Genomic DNA, 12389 nt, shown 5'->3' with positions numbered 1-12389 from the left:
ATATAACAGCATACCTTTCATTGAATATATATATATATATATATATATATATATATATATATATATATATATATATATATATATATATATATCTATTATATATATTATATAATAGAAATAGATTTTAGATTTTTGAAAAAAAAATTGCATAAATGTAGATATTTTCAGAATAAAACACATAAACATGTGTGTACACACACATATATATATATATATATATATATATATATATATATATATATATATATATATATTATATATATATATATATATATATATATATATATATATATATATATATATATATATATATATATATATATATAGTGTGTGTGTACACACGTTTGCATGTTTTATTCTGAAAATATCTACATTTATGCAATTTTTATCTTTTCAAAAATCTGCTAAATATAATATATATATATATATATATATATATATATATATATATATATATATATATATATATATATATATATATGTGTGTGTGTGTGTGTGTGTGTGTGTGTGTGTGTGTGTGTGTGTGTGTACACACACACACACACACACACACACATATATATATATATATATATATATATATATATATATATATATATATATATATATATATATATATATATATATATATAATCCATATAAATATATACCCTATGTATATGTTTGTGGGTATGTGTGTTTTTTCATTTTGAAAATATTTACATACTTTTATTTTGGATTAAAAAAAATCTACTGCTAATCAATACCCATTTCATTTCGTGTAACAAATTTATCCAGTGTTCAGTTAGTGGCATCTTCACATTGCTTGATAATATTTAGTGTTTTCGCGTTTTTAACGCTTCATTTATTTAATTAATATGTTTTACTTCCGTAATGTTACTTTAGACCATCGTTATTATCGTTATTGATTTATTGTTGTTATTACTGTATCATTGTTATTACTTTTTGCCTTATTTTTTATTATGTTTCAATCTGTTTCACCTCTTAATTTCTAGCCTCATTTTCTCGTATATTGCAGGCTTGATGTGTTTTACTTCAGTAATGTTACTTTAGAACATTTGTAGTTTTCTGTAAGAGAAAACTATCGAGATGGCTTTGTCTGTCCATCTGCACTTTTTGTGTGTCACTTTTTTCTGTCCGCCCTCAGATCTTAAAAACTACTGAGGCTAGAGGGCTGCAAATTGGCATGTTAATCATCCGCCCTCCACTCATCACACATAACAAATTGCACCTCTCTAATCTCAGCAGTTTTTATTTTTATTTAAGGTTAAATTTAGCCATGATCGTGCGTCTGGCATCGCTGTAAGACAGGCCCCCCACCTGAAAGTTTCATGGGCCGCGGCTCATACTGCATTATACGCTGTACAGAAAACTCAATTGCGCCGAAGAAACTTCGGTGCATTTTTTACTTGTTAATATTGTTTTTAATTTATTATTGTTATTACTTTATTATCGTTATTACTTTATTAGTTTCCATCTATTTCACCTTTTAATTTCTGGCCTCATTTTCTCATAAACTCCTGGATTGATGTTTTTGCTCCGGTAACATTACTCTAAAACATTGTTAATACAGTTATTAATTTATCATTATTATTATTATATTGTTATCATTAATTTTTTATCGTCAGTACTTATTACGTTTCCCTCTGTTTCCATCTAGTCTCATTTTATCACATTTGTCAAATTTGATGCATTTATTCAGTTATAATCTGTTTTGCTGCGTGAACCACAGAAATAACTGATAACTATAACATAAATAACTGATGAACTCAAATTGATTTCAAAAAGAAAATCACCGAATTTTAAGTGATAATGTTTTCATGCAGTGATGCTAGTTTCATGTGCCCGCGTGTTCTGCCATTTTTTTCTCTTATTTCCCACTTTGAAATAAAAAGTTAAGCGTTATGCGTACGTTTCATCTGTCTTTTTTTTTCTACAAATATTTCACTTGATCTACGCACCGAGGAGAAAAAAAAATAATGATAAAAAATAGTTTTCATCAGAGTGAATCTAACATCATTTTTCCACGAACAACCAGACTGCAGTTGCAGTTCTCCGCACGGAGCCCATCTTTTATGTACGAACCAACATTTCGTAGTCTGTGGTAGAGAAAAAAAAAAAATATGGAATTGTGGGAAAAAGGGGCGATAACATTTCAAATGCATTTTCGACGCTCTGTTAACAGAGTCCCTCTTTTGATATGAATATGGGATCAGATACTGGTTGGTGGTAGAAGAGCACACACTCGGCGAATGAGATTAAAAGCAAGAGCTATTCATCTGGAGGGGGTGAGGGGGGGGTAAAAGGGAGAGGGGGGAGGGGAGGGGTCAGTGAACCTCCACCGCAGCCTGCAGTTTACTTTAAAGCTGCACATCCCGCAGACCACCAAAATTATTTCAAAACTTTGATGTTATTTGGAATGGGGGTTGGGGGTGGTTTTAGGAGGCACCAGGTAGGGCTCATTTTGAGGGGAAGGGGGAAAAAGCTGGTGTAAAAGGTATCAAAGGGCGAGAGGAGAGGGGTCAATAAAGGGGTGAATAAGGGGAAAGAAAGGAAGGGGAGGGGGTAACGAATGAAAAAGGGAAAGGGGGAAAGTAATATAAGAGTATGTTTAAGGAAGTGGTGGTGGAGGGGAGGGAGGAGGAGTGTCTCATGGTAATGGAGGGGGAGGAAATAACTAGTAAAAAGGGTCAAGACGGTTAAGGGAAGGGAGGGGAAGGGGTGAAATTTAATTCGGTATGGAGGGGGAAGAGGAGGAGGAGAATAAGGGAGGACGTGATTGTTGGAAAGGTTGATGCTTGGTCGAGGAGAATTAGGAGATATGGCAAGGCACCGCAGTTACAGGAGGTGATGGGGTCCTCAATTTTGGGGAGGGGAGGAACTGTGAGCAGGGCGTCGTAAGAAGGGAAGTGGTGGGAAAATAAATGGGTGAAAAATATTGGTTTAGGGAGGCGAAAGGAAAGGGGAAGGGGAAGGGAGGTTACATGTGCATTCCGCTTTTGGGTAAATGATACGAAAAATATCCGACTGTTTTCCATCATAAAAAAAACTGACGTCTTTTTTTCTATTTTCAATGATAACGTAAAGTACCGCAATTTACTCTGTCGAAAATTTTTGGGGAGTTTGAGCGAAATATCAAAATGTAAATCACTCTATCAAAATTAATTGTTGGCTTAATTTGATTCCGTTTTAAATGCTACGGCACATCATGAAGGCTTTTGTCAATGGCAATAAATTGTGGCCTCCCGACCCCACCTCACCTCCCCCTACCATTTTCAGAAAATTTCGTAGATCGTGAAAAGCATGCGGGAAAAATAACGTCACAATTCTAAACATAATTTTCAAGTTAATCTGTTACATATGACGAAAATATTGGTATTCATAGAATACTGTTACTCATAGGACCCCAGTAGGTATAGCTTCTCCGGATCAACTTTAAACAAGGCCCCCAAAGGCTAGGTTCAGAATTCTTGCTTTCAAAGCTTTACGCTATCATTCATTTTCCATTAAGGCCTTCAGGTAAGAAATAAATTATTATTGTTAAGAGATAAATCATTCGTGTATTTCAAAATAGCCACTGAAAAATTTTGGAGCGCAGAGTCTGAGGAATAATTTCAGTTACAAGGGTAATTACAATTTTTATCTTGAACTTCCGTTTCAGATGCAAAAGCATCTTAATCTGCTGTTGAGTTTATGACTCTGGCTCAAACACTTGCTTTTGCTGTATTAATGACAATTTCAATGAATGTTTTACCTCTGATTGCCAGTTTTGGCTTCAGTCTTGGCAAGTGCAGTGAATGTAAGACTCAAGATTGCAAGCTGCTAGTCTTGGCATGCTTATCGGCAGAATAAGTCAGTCTTATTCAGATGTTCTACTTTTCCGGCAGTCCTAACTTGTCCAGTGAGTTATGATACGCTAATTATACTTGCGTCAGTTATGACATGTTAATTGGCTTTGATCAACATCTTTGACTCTTAATTGTCATCTTTTAATTAGTCATGACATGATCATTGGCTTATGACTATGTTTGCCCTCTCTTGCCTCAGTAACAACATTTAAATGCCTTATGACTTCAGCCATGATAGGTACAACTTCATGTGACATGGATTCATACTTTTGGTTCAGTCATAACAAGTTTATTGGACATTAAACTCAAGATTGCCAGTTCTTACTTGAGTCTTCGGCCTATTCTTAATTCTGTCATTTCATGTTTAATCCTCTTACAATAACTGCCTGATTATTTTACCTCCTGAAAACAGTGCCAGCTTCTGAAGATATATTTAAGTTATAATGAGTAGACTAGTCAAGAGGATACGATGCCAGGGAGCGAAAATATAACCGATTTCCCATGTCAGTAAACTTTATGATACATTACATAAGCTTTGATTTGCGAAACTCATCCTCCATTCCTTGGCAAAGAATGTATTCTTATCTTCATTCCTTGACAAAGAATGTGGTTTTATCAACCATTCTTTTCCATTCTTTGACGAAGAATATTATATTTGATTTTTTGGCAAACAATGTATTATCCTCCATTTCTTGGCAACGAATGTGTTCTGTATGCCTTTCCTTGAGAAAGAATGTGGTTTTATCTTCCATTATCTTCCATTCCTTGACAAAGAATATTATCTTATTTTCTTTCATTGCTTGGCAAAGAATGTCATATCCGCTATTCCCTGGCTAAGAATGTGGTCTGCATTTCATTCCTAGACAAGATTGTGGTTTATCATCCATTCCCTTCCGTTCTTTGACAAAGAATATGATCTTCCAATTTTTTGGCAAAGAATGTATTATCCTTTATTCCTTGGCAAAGAATGTGCTGTGTATTCATTCCTAGATAAAGAATGTAGTTTTATCATCCACTCTCTTCCATTCCTTGACAAAGCATATCATCTCATCTTCCATTTCTTGGCGAAGAATGTATTGTCGTCCATTCTTTGGCAAAGAATGTATTATGTATTCCATTCGTAAACAAAGAATGTGGCTTTATCTTCCATTATCTTCCTTTCGTTGGCAAAGAATGTGGTCTTATCCTCCATTCCTTGACAAAGAATGTGTTCATGCCTTCCATTCTATGATTAAGAATATGTTTTTTGTATATTATCTCCGCCGTTCTGGTGCAAGAAATCGGAATATATGTCATTATAAAGGGTTTTATTCAAAACATTTTTATTATCATTCCCAAGATGAACCCCCTATTCATATGGAACAAGCCCACGGTGGCCATTGACTTGAAATGACTTATTTTTAACATAACTGTTAAATTTGTTGGTCATATGTGTCATTTTTTAATCCAGTACTTCCGTTAATGTGCTAATATCAAATTAAGGCCCAGCTTCTTCCCTTAACGATTCACATGTGACTTATCAAACAAGAAATACGACACGACCGCTTGCGCGTGCGTATTCTTCTATTGGGCCAGTGCCTTGAAATCCCTCTTCTGTGCTTTCCCCTTTGCAAAACAGTCAACACAGACAAACAACAGTCATTAATATAATTTAGTACGAAAGGGCAAAAGGGTGGGGGGTGGTGGGGGGAGTCCCAGTACAGACGGCTGGGTAACTGGGAGATTTTTACCGAAGTGAAGGTCGAAGATTTTTTGCCTGAGAGACCCCCCTTACCCCTCCCTCACCCAAGAGAAAACAAGCAGTTTGCCCATTATCATGCAAATGCATGATGGTGATGATGATTGTGATGATGATGATGCCATCCTAGGATGATCTGGCGGTATATTTTTTGGCAGAAGGGGGTGAGGGTTGTGGGGGTAGGAAAATGGCACAGAATAATTCATTGGAAGACCCGAGAGCCATAATGGAAGCCATTCATTACCCAAAACTCCTTCGCTTCTGATGAAGTTCTTCCCGAGATGGAATTAATGTGTTAAAATGGCTGCTGCTGATGGCATTCTTGACCGTGACGGGTTTGTTGCTGCTTTATTCTCCTCCTCCTCCTCCTCCTCGTCCTCTTCCTTCATCTTCTTCTTCGGCCCCTGGGCCTCATGCTCAAAGGAAACGTTGACGTAAGGGAGATGTTATTGTTATTTTTTCTTTCCTAAAAAGTGTATTTCCTGTTATCTTCTGTAACTTCTTTTAAATGAACACTGTAATATTCTTTGGAGGCTTGAATTTCAAGTCAGTGGCCCCTGTTGTGGGCTAGTTCCATATGAATAGGGTTCATCTTCTTAATAATAACAATGTTACTATTGTTTTTCAGTTCACTTTTTGGTTGATTAGTTCTGTTTTGTTTTATTTTATCCCATAAAAATCGGAGAGTTTGTAAGGGTCACCAACTTTAAGGCATTACTTAAGGTTCTTTGCATCGTCCTTTCAGCCCCTAGCTGCACTTCCATTCATATTTTCTTTCATCCTTCTGACTTTCCACCCTCTCTAACAATCGTTTCATAGTGCAACTGCGAGTTCTTCCTCTTGTTACACCTGTAAAACCTTTTTTCTCTTAAATTTCTCTTTCAGCTCTGAATGACATCATAGGACCCAGCGCTTGGCCTTTGGTCAGAATTTTATATTCCAATTCCAACCTGAAAAAACATGCATCCCTGTTTCTGTTTGCCCAGTTTCAGTTCCAGTTGTATGACGATGGTTCCCGGTGCACCAGTATTACTACTTTATTAATGTGAAGAGAATGATATTTTTTTTATTAATCATCCTGCAGTTGACGCGTACTGGAAACGCATAACGCTAATGCAACAATGCCTGTGGAAATAACCGTTTAGGTTTTCGAATGCTTTGTTATTTCTGCTGCTGCGTAAATGGAATTCTAGCTTTAACAGTGAGGGCAGGTCCGGGTTACTGAAAGGACAGAAGGCATTGAACCCGTGACGTCGAGAAAGGTGAATACGAGGTCGAATGAAGACTCCACTTGGTATTCACTGGTACTATGAAAGAACTGAAATTGGTTAGATCTAGAATGTATGTATACGATGTTTTTATTAATGTTATTGTTATTCCAAATGAACACAGTACGTTCTCAGGGAACAAGACAAAAGGCCACTAACTATCGCTCACTGAATAGAGTGCCTTTTGTGAAAACAAAATCAAAACCAAACAAGAAAAACAAATGAAATATGCAATTATTGTTATTGTTATTCAAAATGAACATAATACGTTCTTAGGGAACAAGACAAAAGGTCACGACCTGGACAAACGAACGTTCACTGAATGGTGTCTTCTTTTGAAATAAAAACAAAAGCAACACAAAAAACTAAATAATGTAAACAACACCGAAATTACTGAAACCAAACTTGACCACATTTGTGATATGATCTTTTAGAATTATTTATTAAATGTCCAAAAACTGAAAACAATATGTTAGGGTTCTTTACCTTATTATGAATGATGTAGGAAAAATTTATGCGTTCATTCGAGAATCCTCTTAAGTTCAGGCATCAAAATATTAGCCTTACAAGTAAATAAATGAACGCCGTCGCGTAATATTGGTGCAGAGTTTGATACCGAAAGGTCTTGTCAGAAAATGCAATTGATTTTTATAGCTGCACAAAGACACACACACACACACACACACACACACACACACACACACACACACACACACACACACATATATATATATATATATATATATATATATATATATATATATTGTCTGAAGTGATCAAGTTTATATATATATATATATATATATATATATATATATATATATATATATATATATATATATATATATATATTATATATATATATATATATATATATATATATTATATATATATATATATATATATATATATATATATATATATATATATATATATATATATATATATATATATATATATATTGTCACGAAGTGATCAAGCACCTGATTATTTCACAAATAGTAAGACCAAAAGTTACCTCACTTTGACCAGATACTTGAAACCTCATAACAAAAATACTCTAAAGGTACAGTGATCCCATAAAACTTACTTATCACTTGAGAAAATCAAGTTATGGGTGAGGTAACAACTAACAAGCTATAAACAGACTAGTGGAAAATGGGCATCACTTCAACAAACACTATAACGGTTTCCCTGGTTCTATTTCACCTAGATAAGTCTCAGGTGAACAAACAGATATATCACTTACCTTGTACACATTCATTAATTTCTCTAATGACTAGTGGTCAAAATGAAACGCTGTGCTTTCAAAACTTTAAACAAACAAATTTATTTCTAAGTTCAAAAGTTATATGCAGAGTTCACAGTCTCAAAAAAATTTACTGTTATGTGACAACAGTGTAAGATTTAAGTATTTCTCAATCAAGTTTAATTCACAAAAACTTTAATTTATTAAGAAAGCAATTTGGTTCAGTAAGATTCAAACCATTAACTCTCACTCAAGTTTTAAACATATACCTGATTAATTAAACTCAACACAAGTGTTCACTAAAACATCAATAAATGGAAATCAATACAAGTACTCACTGAAATCTCAATAATAAGTATGAACTGACAAAATGCTAAGTAATCACCAACACAGAACTTTGGAAAAAACTAATTATAAAATTAGAGTAATATAATAACACAGACATATAAGAATGAAATATGCAAAAATGGAAATATACCAACAACAATTTCACTAAGACAAAAATATGTTTAAAAATCATATCAATTTTTCAAAAGATTACCTTCACTTTTAAAAAAAAGGTTAAACTCACGTCTTCCTAAGACTTTCTCAAAGACAACACTGCCAAGTCATAGTGATACACACAATGATATATAATTAGCAGCAAGACACATTGGAACTCACTATAAGAGATATTATCCACCTCTTATCAAGATAATAATTCTCTTTTACCTAGAACATCACTTTAACTCCTAACATGATATAAAACCGGTAAACATCACATTACCTTTTACAAGTGGTACACCATTATACACTTTCCACAATGCTTGCACAATATAAATACCTCAGATCATTTTTACAAAATGTATACACTTCTTGGGTGAATTTGACAAAACTTGTACAAATAAGAGAGCAACCAGTATAACAGTAATTGAGAGAGAGAGTGAGAGAAGCTTATCCCAGGAACCCCTTTTCCTAACTGACTGTTTCTGGTTCAGTACTGCACTTTTATCCTTAAGCCCTCCCAGAATACATGATACATAAAGTGTACATACATTATACATACAGGTATACATGTACAGTATTCATACAGGGAATTCTAAGGCTCAGAAGGAAATATGCCAGAGCTCTTATCAATGATTGACACCATCTGCTCACTCAAACCACCTGAGCAAACAGAAAGAAGCGATTTGCAACCAAAACTGGCTCGCTGTCGGCATGTCAGCTTCATCTACCTCTGCTCCTCATTCTTTCTACTCAAGATTATGGAAACATATAATAGACATAGACCAAGATAATAAATTCAGAATAGGTACACATGATAAACATATAACAAGCAATTTGCTGATAGCTGTCAACTTGTCAATGATAACCAAAGAGGCCCTTGCCTTTCTCCAAACACTTGTGTAAATACAGGAAGCGGTAAGTGATAATGGTTCAAAAATATCTCTCCCTACTTGGCAGCATTAACACTCAGTACTCGATTTAATGTACTGCACAATATATTAAATAAATGGAAAAAACATATCAAGACATTTTAAGATCATGATACACAATTTATCTGTAAAAAAAAAAAGACATTTTAAAAATCATATCTTCATATCTCACAACAAATGACAAATCTGCAAACAAAACATCAAAATTTTCACAGAGATACTTGTAGAATGGTTTTATATGTTTACACTTATATATATATAGAATGGTTTTATATGTTATAAACATTATAATATATATATATATATATATATATATGGTATATATGATATAAATTCATATATATATATATATATATATATATATATATATATATATATATACATATATATATATATATATATATATATGATATATATAAATTTCTGCGGGATTTAATGTGTGTGTCTCGGGATCAGAACCCAGGTCTCAGGTGCAGGGCGTACCCACTGGGCCACACAAGTCTAAAAGAAGTCGGAACCTGAGAGCAACTGCACCCAAGGAATTACCTGGGCAAGCTAACTGCTTGCATACCCAGCGGTTTTCCCCAACTTCCCGACTCAGCAATGACCCAATGGACAACATTTCATTCGAATTATCCCTTCTGAGTGAATAAGATAGAAATCATCAACACACAATGTGGAACAGAAATAAATTTCTGACTCACCGGGGATAGGTCTCTCAGGTGGAAAGCAGGGCGTTACCCACTGGGCCACACAAGTCTAAGAAGGAGAGCAACTGCACCAAGGAATACCTTAATGCTTGCATGTTTTCCCCAACTTCCCGACTCAGCAATGACCCAATGGACAACATTTCATTCGAATTATCCCTTCTGAGTGAATAAGATAGAAATCATCAACACACAATCACGTGTGGAACAGAAATAAATTTCTGACTCACGTCGGGATCGAACCCAGGTCTCTCAGGTGGAAAGCAAGGGCGTTACCCACTGGGCCACACAAGTCTAAAGAATCGGAACCTGAGAGCAACTGTGAATTACCTGGGCAAGCTATTTGCATACCAGGAGACAATTGACTCAGCAATGACAATGGACAACATTTCATTCAATTATCCCTTCTGAGTGAATAAGATAGAAATCATCAACACTCACGTGTGGAACAGAAATAAATGTCACGTCGGGATCGAACCCAGGTCTCTCAGGTGGAAAGCAAGGGCGTTACCCACTGGGCCACACAAGTCTAAAGAGAGACCTGGGTTGATCGTGAGTCAGAAATTTATTTCTGTTCCACACGTGATTGTGTGTTGATGTATATATATATGTATATATATATATATATATATATATATATTGATATATATATGTATATATATATACATATATATATATATATATATATATATATATATATACATATATATATATATATATATATATATATATATATATATATATATATATATATATATATATATATATATATATATATATATATGTATATATATATGTTATATATATATATAAAGTATATATATATAAAGTCTGTGACCTATGTGCTGACCTGGCAGAAACACATCTGCTGCAGGGCAGGTGTGTGGAAGATACACAGTTGATACTGTAGGTATCTGATGCATGCATTTGGCTCTCTGTGCATGACCTATGTGTGTGGAGACATTGAACTGGTTTCATCACGAGGGCACTTGGTTTTGTGGCTGGGTATGATGTGCTTGTTGTGCAGTGTTTAAGGACCACCACTGGAAGATCTGTTATTTGACGCCATAAAAGTGAGTAAGATAACTCATGAACACTTATGTCTTTTCTAGACATTATGTGGAAATACTGTTTGTGCTGCAGTGAAATTTCTCTGTTCTCCATTATGCATTTTCCCGTTCTATTCTCCATTGTGCATTTTTCTGTTTTGAATGTTGATTTTGTTAACACTGTTTCAGGTTTTAATATATATGTTTCTTTTAACAGGAATTCTGGGTTCATCGTGTGAGGACGAATATTTTGGAAGTGGTGTTATTTTACATACTATATGGCTTTTATTTTGGTCTAGAATAATTATGACCTTATTACTTTATTTGGTGACCAGGGTGTTAGTCACTAGTATTGGTTGGTCTAGAATCATTAATCTGAGTATTTGTGAATCAGAATTTCACCTAGTGATGATTTCCATTTATAGGGGGTGGGAATCTTCCATTTCATGACCATAGTTTTTGCTGAATTACTTTCATTAAATTTGCAAACAAAATACAGTTTTGCATCTCAGTGTTTAATTCCAGTAGGTCTTTGTGTGAGGATAGATTCAGTGAGAGGAGTCGATGGAAGAGAAAGAATGTGCTGACCCAGGGCCGGCCATTTGCTACCGGAGAATCTGAGGGAAGTAAGATGACACGACGCTGCTCTTAAAACAGATTCAGTGAGAGATTATGACCCTATCTGACCTGGGTATAGGGTCTTAACAGTGGTGGCAGCGGTGTTAGACATGAATAGATAATTAATTAGATAAATAGATAGGGTATAGGTTACGCTTCCGAGGGGATATATCTTATTAATACTGGTATTGGCATTCCAGAGTAGGGATTTTGATGGTCAGCAGTTCAGTTTAGAGAGATGTTGTGAAATGCACTCATGTCAGTCTTTCTTGAGCGCGAGTCTCTGTGTGTGTTTAATGATGCATCACGGGGTGCAAGGTTTTAGTGTGTTTATGGGTATTTCTGGGCTTTAGTTCATATTGGGGAAGGTTTGGTTATGTATAGTGTGCGCAGTGTATGTAATTGCGGTATCTTGACCGCTTGTGTGTGGTAAAACATGCAAAAACACGCAAGTGTTCCTTTTTTCTCTCTCTCTCTCTTTCTTTCTTTGGTGAGAG

General features: G+C 34.7%; 1 pseudogene; it reads right to left on the bottom strand.

The window, feature by feature from the left end:
- Positions 1-5711, bottom strand: part of LOC136846876 (uncharacterized) — a 50843-nt pseudogene extending 45132 nt beyond the window's left edge.
- Between the last annotated feature and the right edge of the window lie 6678 nt (positions 5712-12389).

The sequence above is a fragment of the Macrobrachium rosenbergii genome, chromosome 16 (genome assembly GCF_040412425.1).
Source record: "Macrobrachium rosenbergii isolate ZJJX-2024 chromosome 16, ASM4041242v1, whole genome shotgun sequence".
NCBI classification, from domain to species: Eukaryota; Metazoa; Arthropoda; class Malacostraca; order Decapoda; family Palaemonidae; genus Macrobrachium; species Macrobrachium rosenbergii.
This window is presented reverse-complemented; position numbering and strand designations above follow the sequence as displayed.